This window comes from Ambystoma mexicanum, chromosome 6p, assembly GCF_040938575.1.
Source record: "Ambystoma mexicanum isolate Mex_15411 chromosome 6p, UKY_AmexF1_1, whole genome shotgun sequence".
Taxonomy (NCBI): domain Eukaryota; kingdom Metazoa; phylum Chordata; class Amphibia; order Caudata; family Ambystomatidae; genus Ambystoma; species Ambystoma mexicanum.
Window position 1 is genome coordinate 1,531,151,604 of NC_090935.1, and position 11,134 is coordinate 1,531,162,737.

Below are 11,134 nucleotides of genomic sequence, written 5' to 3' on the forward strand. Positions count from 1 at the left end.
TTTACTTGCGAAACCAAAAAAAAACATGTCAATTAAAAAAGAATACATTGAAATTGTTTTTATTCGGTAAAATGTTTGACATATTTGTCATTCGAAAAAATGTTTGACATATTAACTGGATACCAATATTAATAGTTTCTGATTGTCTGGCAGAGCTTAATCCCCAAAAATGTGGCTGCCACACTGTTGAATTGAACTGCTGTTTGGGGAGGGATTTTCTCAAATGCGCCAACCAGTAATAGAAATGTTTATTCAATTTTAGAAATTAACACGGTGAGTCAAGGTTCAAATAGTAGTATTTAATTCAAGAAAGTAATCTTTTCATCTTTGAGTTTTCACAGGAATGATTGCTGAACTGGTTTTCTCAAATTTCTTGAATTAAATACTTTACTTTGTTGGTATAAGAACATTGTCAGACTACTATTTGAACCTTGACTCACTGCGTCAACTTTAGAAATCTAAAATTGAATAAACAGTTCTATTAGTGGTTGGCGCATTTGACAATATCCCTCCCCAAACAGCAGTTCAATACAATCCACGAGTCTGTGGAACATTTAAGGAAACATTTACACCATGCATTTGCATATGTACAGAAACACACAAAAAGGGCTGCTGAAAGGGCAAAGTCTGACTATGATAGGAATTAAAGAATATAAGGTAGATGATCGGGTATGCAAATTGAACTTCACAAACGGCAAAGCCAAGCATTCCAAATTCTTGGCATCCTGGCATGACAATTGTGGATACATCTTGCACATGGTATATAAAAGTCCTAGTGTAGGAATGTGATCTGCTAGTGGATAAATGTGACCCTGTGTACCAGCAGCTAAAGCCATGTCAACCTAAACATGAAATCAAAAGGCTAGAGCAATCGACTAGAAATAGTAAGAGTTAAAGGACATTAATTACATCAGGAATAGAGATACATGGTGGTACAGGTGAGTAATTTAGTGCAGCGTATGCAAGGTGCAGAATGGATCATCAAAAGATTCCTGTTTGTCTGTTTCCTCGTGTCCTATGTTAGAAAGATTAGCTTCAAAATTGTAATGCTTCATTTTTGTTATAGAGCATTTTGCAGATACAAGCTAGCTTTAGGTGCAGGTTGCCAATGTGTCATGGACAATATGTGTGTAAGGAGGAAAATGAAGTTGCAGCAGCAACTGTCTTGGTGGAACATGAAATAGCTGTGGATGATAACAAGTGGCTGATAAAGCCAGAAATAGAGATCCTTTGTAAAGGAATGCAGAGAATTGGAAAAGAAAATTGAAATGATTCTCCTCACACAGGTTACAGTGAAGGTTATTTATTTACATCAAATACGATCTGCATATGCCTCACAGGCCTTATCCACAGCTCCTTTCAACTGATAAGACATACACTGACATTCTGATTCCACCCTTGTCAGTTCCACATTCCATACATTACATGTAACATTCCCAATAGCATCTCAGGATGCTACACATCCTCCTTTTGTGCATAACAGAAACATAAGGATGATAAAGAAAAGCAGAACATGAAACGCCAGAGCATTATTAAAAGCAACAACATAAAAATGCTAAACTTATCTGGAAACATTTCATTGAAACTGGATAACTGCAGTGATGATGAATTAAATAACTAACAGTCATGAACGCTGAGTGATAACCCAGAAAAAGCCTATCTGAACATGCATCATAAAAATCAAGCTTTCTATCCCACATAATCTTTTAAATAGGATGGTCTCCCACACTTCCTACTGGGGATCACCCTCTTAGTGGAACACTTCACTTCACAGGTGTCCCTGGATCTGACAGGAAAGGTGGAGGTGGAGACATGCTTGCTGCATCCATTTCTGCTAGGAATTTGTCTTTAGTGATTCTGAGGTATCACTGGCACTGCTGTTGCTGGGATGTGCTGTCAACCAAAACTTATAGACTATTCACCAGTTCTGTGTAAACTCCAAATTAATATTATATTGAAATTGCTCGGGCTGAGCTGTCCCTTTAAATTCAATGCAGGTTTCAGGACCTTTCCTGAAACTAGTTAGCCTGCTCTCTCAGACCGTTTCTGGTGGATTGAGCTTGTTTTTCTCACTTGGTGCTTGAATATGACCAACAGCCTGGCAGCCAATGAGAATTCCAGGGCCAGTTCTCTTTCCTGCTCAGGATCGTGCGTGGCCCATTAACTGGCTAGTGTCCTTGGTTGTCCCCACCCCCTTCTCCTCACCTTAGTGCAAGGCAGCGGGGCGGGGCCTCCACAGTGCCGTAGGCTGCGTATTACTCGACCATCTGTGAGAGCCCGGCGCAGGGAAGGGAGACCATGATGCACGCCCAGTGGGCCTCACCCACAACAGCTGCGGGCGAAAAGGGGCTTGTCTGTATGCCGCCGGCTTCTTAGGGCTCCCCCTCTACAGCCTCCACTTGGCAGCTCGTCCTGTCGGGCCGCCGACACACTGGTAGACTTCCCTCTGCGGCGGGCTCGCTTGGAGGTTCCTCGTCGCCACTGAAACGATTGGCCGGCCCAACCCGGAGGCAGCGCACTGTCGCCCCGACCTCTAGCAACCGTCTCTCTGCTGTCACGCGACTCTCAGAACGAAAAGCAACAGTGAGTCGCATGACAGCACGAGACATCAACATAATGCAATTCTCTACACATTTCTGAGGAAACAAGGCCACACTTGACATATGATGGCAGCCCCTTGATATGCTGTGCTGTACATATTATGGCTATACCTGGCATGTAAGGTATTAGCAAAATGTATCCATAGCCCTCTGGTGATTGGTGTGGAGTTATCTATTCTAAAGGAAAGACAGGATTCCAAAGAAAATGTAGACCAAACACTGATGGGGATGTATGACAGAGCAGTCAAGCTTTACGCAAGGGTGGAAGAAAGGCTGTGGATAGGGACAGTTAGTGCCAAAAGGCACCCCACGAGAATACATTACACAATTATACTAAAGAATATGGACTCTTTATTTTGAATATAAAATATAGCAAGTATCAGTTCAAATAAATACTTTGGGTTAGACATAACGCACAATATAACATAATATATGTTTAAAAACAGTTAAAGGCCTAAGCAGACCCTTGCCACTCCTAAGTCTAAGACCTACACCTAGTGGTAATCTCAAAACGTATAAGGTTAAGGTGCAGAGAAAAAGCGACAATTGCAAAATGCATTTACACTGTTAAAACCAGGACCCAGAAATACCATCAAAGGAACAGTTACATTTATCCCCACATCCTCTAGTACATGGTACAAGTGCCTAGAAAGAGAGAAAGGGCTAACACTTTTAAGCCATATCCTAAGTGTCGCCAACATTCTGAATAAGGTTAGACTAATCACACTCCTAGAAAGGAAAATATACCATGTAAGCAAAGTTAGAATCATTATCCTGATACATTTCTATGTCAGGAGTGCGTTGGTGTGATAATTTAATACATTTTAATGGTATCAGGTAATAATATCCCTATATATATGGTCCTCGTACATAAGGTCGCCCGGAAATGTTTGTGGTGACATTATATAGGTGACCATATATATAGGGACATAGGGAGCGGGGGTTGCAGGGGTGTCCCCCGCACTCCCCTTGAAGCAAAAAAATAGAGTTTGGGGATGCGGGGTTGTCACCCGCAAGTTCCATAATAATGTCTCTGCAAAAAACAGCAATTTTTCGGCAAATATGTTCCATGGTAAAATTTTTCCAGGGACATTATCACAAGGAACCGTTTTAATTCTGCAGTAATTCAAGGGTATTACTACATTTCTAGTCTTTGGTAGAAAACTCAAAGAACCCAAGTGTGATCCATGAAAAATGTCCAAATTCAGGTGGTACCATTTTAAGTCACTTTAGGGGGAGTTTTGAAGTTGTAGAAAGTTCTTCATAGGATTAAATGGTACAAATCCAATAGGCACAGCCACAATTATAGGATAAAGACAGGTAAGTCTTTGTTCTACTCCACAGGAGGAAGAACAAGGACTTACCAGAGGCAACCCTATTTGAAAAGCTCCAGTCCCAGGTTTGACAGCCTGACAACCAGAGAAGGAAGGAAGCAAAGCAGGATTCAGACCTAGGGATTCCAATGGGAATCCGGGGTGGAGGGGTGCCTGAAACACCCTACCACTCCAGCACTCCAGAGATCCTAGATAAAAAATTTGAAACACTAGCTGTTCCTGGCGTAACACATGCCATTGTAGCATATCTTAAAGGTCAATATCAGTTGATAATTCATAAGGTCACTTCTGTCCCCCTTCTGAAATATCGGAATTACCACTGATCGCTTCCAAGAAGGGGGGTTAGTTCCCTGTGACTTATTAATGGTCATTGAAAAGGCTAAATGTATCAGATGGAATGAGAGGTATGGGCAGTATAAGAAACGTATCTAAGTTCCATTGATCACACAGGTCTCAATGATATATCTTTGTTGACGCATAATTGCCAACCTTGTTCTATTGCAGAGTCCCTGTGATGGCATAAGATTGAGTAGTAGCATAATGACAGCACCTACTTTCAGGTTTAGCTCGTGGGGAGGCATTCACCCTACAGTGCTTCATTCTTTAGAGACTGAATGGTTGAGCTGGCAATAAAAATAAGCAGAACAAGCAGTATTAGAAATATGTAGAGAAAAAAAGAGAAGGAATGATCAAAGATGACACCTTAAAGTGTCACCTGGAGACTAACCCAAAAGACGGTAAAGAGGAAGAATACCTGGGGACTAAACCAAGACACAGACAAGCTACAAGAGTTTCCTGGGACAAGGCGTCAACGAACAGCCACCTGGATACTATCCCAAGAAAAAGAAAAGAGTAATGTAGGGTCTAGATCAGGAAGAGGGTAAAGTCCAAGAGGAACCTGTGTACTAACCCAAGAAGAAGCCCAGAACACGCAGAGAGTATTGTACAATTTCAGGAACACTTTAAATGCTTTGTAACCAATTATCGTCCTGAAGGTAAAGTATGAAAAGAGCAATAGGAAATATGATTCAGTTGTCCTCTGTGATTAAGTGTCCATAACCCCAGAAAAGAAAATTGGGAGTTACCTATAAACCAGTGTTTCATCCACATTCTCACTCCAGGATCTAGCAGCTCCATGTGGTGCTTCCACAAAGAGTAACTGATAAAGTCCAAGATGGCTGACATGGTTTATATCAACTGGCCTTCCCCTGTAGTATGTAGGGCCAAGAAAGCAGAGGCTTGGTATATTAACAGTACATTGTAAGTGTGTGTTTATAAACACATTTGGGTCCACATTCTTCCTGAAATCCAACGCATCTACAATATTTACTGTAAAAGGTTCAATCTACATATTTAGATAGTATTCCAAGCTTGATTTGTTGAAATATGTGCACCCCTGGGGCTGACAATGATATTGCTGTATATCAAATTAAGCAGTAGTTTTATGTATAACATCTGTACAACTAGAATGTCACATGTTCGAGTTACTCCATGTGAGAACATGATCTTACCTTGCACTATTTGAGGTCATAGATTTTGTTGATGTTGTTTCAGAGTCCCTTTGAAACTCATATAATCTACTGAATGCCATGCCAGGAGAAGGCATTGTGACATCATTGAGGTATCTAAGTGAGGTACACATGTCTACAAAGAGATGTGATCCAATTGGATGGCAGCAGGTTAGATCAAAGATTATCTTCCCTTTCGCCTCATAATGTGCACACGCTGACGATAAGGAAACATTGTTTGATTGCTCAGTTTCAATGAGGGATCATTTACAACACATTCTTTCAAAAGTACCTAAATGTGCTATTCACCTTTTGACATTGATTTAAGATTTGGAAATGGACACTAAAGACTGTTTGGTTGTAAAAATAAAAAGTGAGAGAAATTCCTCACACAAAAAAATTGTAATCTGGTAAAAGGATATGAGAAAATATGATTATTTAAAAAAAGTAATATCAGCATGGTGGCATTACTGTTTGTCCAATCGCATTTCTGATTAGTAACAATGTGCAATGTGTTAATGGCCCTCAATCCCTATAGAATTTGAAAGAGAACTAACGGCCTATTGTGATGTAAACCCCGATGTTGTTCTCGAACCAGTGAGGTTCGGGAGCGACGCTGGAGTAAGTAAGAGGTTGTGCTTCATGGGGAGCGCACCCACCTGGGAGCTCTCGTAATAAATATACTTATATTCAAATGCACAGTTCTTGTAACATTATTGGATTCATAATAATTGGCGACGAGGAAGCGAGACCCTCCAGAAGAGAGCGGATCGCCACCCCTAACCCCACAAACACAAAAGGGTGCCAACCCACGGGCGACACGACTGGGAAGCCGGAGCAAGCTGATTCACAGCTGTGAATAAGCCACACTAGAGAGGCCAGGTACTCCTGAGGGACACTAAAGAGGTGGGCTGCAACAGTCATTTATACAGAATTAAATAGAAGAGCGAGGACCCTCACCACGCAACACAAAGCATCTTTCAATTACAGGGCATGGCGCGCGCATAACGCTCACTCCTGAAATTATTAGAAGAAAGGACCTGATAAATGTCTGAAACATGTCGGCCATTTCATTCCCCCAACACTGTTGTCAAACATCATCATAGCAACACAATATGGATCGTAGTGGGCATTTTCAGAGTTTTACAGCAGCGCCGTTATAAGGACCAGCACGGTAATAAAAATGTTCACCTGCATTCATTACTCTCCAAGACATCAGCTGAATAACGAGGCTCCACAATATATCAGGGGTTAGCGAACCTTATGAATGTTTAAACAATAAACAAGACTCACCATAAAATATGCAATACAGTGATTGCACAGTGGACATACCAAATAAATAAAAAGTGAACAGTGAACATAACACAGTGAACAGTGAACAAAACACAGCGAACAGTGAGCAAAACAATGCAGAACACACCTTCTCCGCTTTGCCCATTCCTTGCAGATCCTGGTAGCCCCACCACACAATTGGCGCAATGGGTGGACACATTCCAGGTGTACTTGAGGGCAATTGGAGGAGCAAAATTCAATGATGACCTAAAAAAGGCCACTCTGTTAAATTGCATAGGGGCTGAAGCACTCAGGATTTTCTGCACCCTACCTGATCAAAGCAATAGTGATGAGGGGGCGGGAAATTCCACTAGTAGCAACAGACGTTATGAAGTTGCCCTTCATAAACTCTCCAAACATTTTGGGAACAAAAAAAATGTGATACGAGAGATATAATTTCTTCTCCTGAAAATCGAATAATGGAGAATCAGTAGATACCTACATCGCAGTTTTAAGAGGACTAATGGCAACGTGCAGGTTCACAGGCCTTGCAGAAGAATACTTAAGAGATCAATTAGTGCTTCACAATGCTGATTCCCACATTCAGCAAAGATTATGGTAGGCTGAAGTCCCCACACTAGACCAAGCAGTGGATATTGCCAGGACAATGGAATTAGGAGATAGATGCATGAGGGCAGTACAAAACAAACAAGATATGACAGTAATCAAGAGTGTGCAAGTGGAAAAAGATGATGATGAAGATTCCATAGTAGCATTGATAAGGAAGATGTCCACGGTTACTGCCAAAATGCCTAGGAGAGAAAGAGATACATTTAATAGACTGCAAGGGAGATGCAACAAATGCAGTCATGGCAGACACCCAAATGGTGATAGAGAATGCCCCGCATATGTGGCAGAGTGTTTCAGGTGTGGACATATTGGACATTTTGCAAAGGTCTGCATAAATGGCAGAGGAAGAATGGGTTCAAGTGGCAGAACATACAAAGAAAGTAACCGCCTCATTAATTCTAATATTAGAGCTTTGGAAAAAATGGGGGGCCCAAGCAGCCTGTTATCTGTTTTAAACTCCAGAGAAGAACAGGATATATAAATGTTGACAATCACCCCGAGAGGAAACAGGGGTCCATGGGTGTGCATGTATATAAATAAGATACTTACGTAAGTGATGGTGGACACAGTTTTGCCATACACAATAGTAGATCTCATGACATTTACCAAAGAATTGGATGGGTGATATGAAGAGTTGAGGACAACCAATATCAGGGCCACAGGGTACGGTAAGAGTCCCATCAAGATCATTGGTTATAAATGGGTTCATCTCAACTTTGAGGGTAGAGAGACATACTGTAAGTTGTATGTGGCGGAAAATGGATCGTCAGTGGTAGGATGGGAAGAACAGGCAGCCCTCCAAATAAAGATACACATAGGAGAGATGAATCCGATAGTATGTGTGTCCAATGAAGATTATAGTACCAATGAAGGTCTAGCAAAGAGGTTTTCTTTAGTATTCAATGGAAACATTGGGATGCTCAAAGGTTTCAAACATAGGATCACTCTGAAGAGAGGTGCCAAGCCCATTGCACACAGGGTGAGAAACATTCCATTGGGAACAAGAAATGTTCTGCAGAAGGAGTTAACAAAACTGTGTAAACAAAAGATTATAGATCCCATCGAGTGTTCTGAATGGTTATCCCGATTGTAATTGTACGCAAGCCAGATAATTCCATAAGAATGTGTGTCGACCTTCAGATCTTAAGGCCAACATTTGGATTGATAGGCACCCTGTACCAAATATAGGGGAGATGCTGACAACCATGAAGCCTGCCAAATATTTTACTACACTGGACCTGTCATCAGCATACCATCAAGTGGTTCTGGATTAAAGCTCAAGACATTTAAACGCATTTGTCACTCCCCTGGGGGCTTTTAGATATAGGCGCATGCCTTTCGGCCTAGCATCTGCTGCTGCTGCTTTTCAGAGACTGATGCAACAACTATTTGGGGGCCTTGACGGTGTATACTACTTCCAGGACGATATTCTGATTGCAACCATGACGGAAGAAGAACATAATGCCAAACTGTTAGGAGTTCTGCAAGTCATACAAGAAAAAGGTCTCACACTTAAGATTGACAAATGTAAGATCAAATTGAGAGAGGTGACATATTTGGGACATATACATTCCGAAGGGTTCAGTCCAAAGAGAAATCTGGTGGAAACAATATCAAACATGCCTGTTCCTTCAAATGAAGACCAATTGAGCAGTTTCCATGAAGGTAGCAGTGTACTATTCAACATTTTTACCACATTTTACAGACAGAACACAGCACGTGAGAGAGCTCATGAAAAAGTCAACAAAGTTTGTGTGGTCTGAAGAGTGCCAAGATGAACTAGAAAACAACAAGGAGAGCGTAAACAGTGCACCAACACTAGGCATGTTCAACAGCATAGCCCCTAACATAATTACAGTTGATGCTAGTAATATTGTTCTGGGTGGAGTGTTGGAGCAAGTCCAGGAGAATGGCATAGTACCAATTGCTTTTACTTTGTGTGTTTTGAAGGCAGCAGAACTAAACTACTCAACCATAGAAAAGGAAGCTTTCGGAGCGAGATGAATTCTGGAACATTTAAGGGGTCTAATTTGGGGCCTCTGAATAATCCTCAAGACTGACCACAAGCCATTGATACACGTCTTAAGTTCTAAGAATCCACATTTAGTGTCCCCTAGGATTCGCAGGTGGATCCTTGACATTATGCAATTTAATGTGAAGATTGTGTACACGCCTGGTAAAATGAATGTCATTGCAGATTGTTTCTCTAGATTTCCTTGGGATAATGGAGAACAGAATGAAGTATGTATTGATGAGAAGGATATAGAATGCATTATTGCACATATTGAACCAGGAATAGTGAAGGAGGAGTGGGCCCGAGCATCTGCAGAGGATCTGAAGCAAAGTTTACTGTGCGAAGCTGTACAGGAAGGATGGGAAAAGGTTGACCATGCTCTGAAAGAATACGCACAAATTAAGAACGAGATTGCAGAAGACACAGTTTGTGTTTTCAGGGGCGATCTAATAATTCCACCTGTTACATTAAGGAAAAACACATGGATTTGGCACATGAAGGCAATCTTGGAAGAAATCTTACGAAAACAAGAGTGAGAGAATGTTATTGGTGGCCAGGGATGTGGAATGAAATTGAAGAGTTGGTAAAAAATTGCCAGGCATGTGCGGTAAGCCTCAAGAGCAAGAAGATGATTGTTACACCATTACAACCTGTTGAGGTTGCAAACATGGTGTGGAAGATACTGGCCATAGACATTACAGGGCCTTTCGAGACATTGGATGCTCAAAAGATATACATAGTTGTGTTGTTGGATTACACCTCAAAGTGGGTTGAATGGGGAGTAATGGAGGGCACGATTACGATAGGAAAGATCATGAGATTTTTGGAAGATGTATTCAGTAGGGAAGGATATCCCCAAGAAATAATATGGGGCCCAATTTATGTCAGAGGAGATGTAAGCTTTTTTAAAAGATAGAGCCATTGAACACAAAGTTACTTCACTTTACCATCGCATGGCCAATGGGTTAGTGGAGCGTATAAATGGTTTTATAAAGAATATAATACAACTGGCTGTGGCCCATTCGTTACCAAGGAGGCATTAAATGCATATTGAATGACTCTTCATTCGGCAACAGAAGGAGAACTGTTTATCATGATGAGAGGGAGGGTAGCATCTAACAGGTTGAGGCCACGATGGTTACCATAAAAAAACTGTAAAATAATAGACATTGAAAGTATAAGGAGAGTGAAGGAGAAACAAAGGAAATACAACGAGTATTATGACCATACCAGGCATGTAAGGAAAGGTGCATTTAAAGAAGGAGATCCAGTGTGTGTAAAGGAACCTAGGACAATTTTAAAAGACTTGTCCAAATTCTGGGATGCACAGAGAGTGGTGAAGGCATCAGAGAAGTCAGTGATTTTGGAGGATGGGAAACGATGGTCATGGGATGATGTTGTGTTTTCCGGAGAACTGAACAGACCAGCTGCCACATGATTTTAAAAGTCAAAAGTGGATTCACAACCAAGGACTATCCACATATACCACAATGGAGACGAGAAGTGGTGTTTGAATCCCTGCCAAAAGGATGCTGCTGAGGAACAGGAGAGTTGCTCCTAATTTCAAGAGTGAATATCTTTATCACTAATGGTATCCTTTTTACCTGTATGGTTTATTCCCATTTGGTCCACTTTGTTCTTTTCCCTTTCATTTCCCTGTTGACCCCTGGAGGGGAGATGTTGTGATGTACACTCTGACGTCGTTCTCGAACCCGTGAGGTTCGAGAGCGACACTGGAGTGAATAAGAGTTTGTGCTTAATGGGGTGTGCACCCAC

General features: G+C 41.4%; 1 protein-coding gene across 3 annotated transcripts in view; it reads right to left on the reverse strand.

Annotated features, from left to right (window-relative positions):
- The window catches only part of LOC138511080 (abnormal spindle-like microcephaly-associated protein homolog), a 200,859-nt gene extending 195,339 nt beyond the window's left edge, over window positions 1–5,520 (reverse strand). For 2 of the 3 annotated variants that reach the window (XM_069626578.1, XM_069626579.1), the window contains exon 1: window positions 5,446–5,520. The gene's annotated coding sequence lies outside the window, so the exon portion shown is untranslated. The remainder of the gene's footprint in view (window positions 1–5,445) is intronic. The other variant, XM_069626580.1, reaches the window with a different exon arrangement.
- Between the last annotated feature and the right edge of the window lie 5,614 nt (window positions 5,521–11,134).